Source organism: Hippocampus comes, unplaced genomic scaffold (genome assembly GCF_001891065.2).
Source record: "Hippocampus comes isolate QL1 unplaced genomic scaffold, H_comes_QL1_v1.1 scaffold43, whole genome shotgun sequence".
NCBI lineage: Eukaryota > Metazoa > Chordata > Actinopteri > Syngnathiformes > Syngnathidae > Hippocampus > Hippocampus comes.
The window spans coordinates 1,370,591-1,370,801 of NW_017805276.1; the positions used below are offsets into that span (position 1 = coordinate 1,370,591).

Consider the following 211-nt stretch of genomic DNA (forward strand, 5'->3'; position numbering starts at 1 on the left):
AGCCGAAAAAAACGACCATGTATAGTAAGGTGTTTTTAGCCGAAAAAAACAACCATGTATAGGAATGCGTTTTAGGCGAAAAAAACGACCATGTATAGTAAGGCGTTTTCAGCCGAAAAAAAACGACAATGGATAGTAAGGCGTTTTTAGCCGAAAAAAACAACCATGTATAGTAAGGTGTTTTTCGCCGAAAAAAACGACCATGTATAGT

At 37.0% G+C, this 211-nt stretch overlaps 1 protein-coding gene across 6 annotated transcripts in view; it reads right to left on the minus strand.

Annotated features, from left to right (window-relative positions):
• LOC109516077 (regulator of G-protein signaling 6-like) overlaps positions 1-211 on the minus strand; it is a 34,754-nt gene that overhangs the window by 4,290 nt on the left and 30,253 nt on the right. The window lies entirely within an intron of this gene.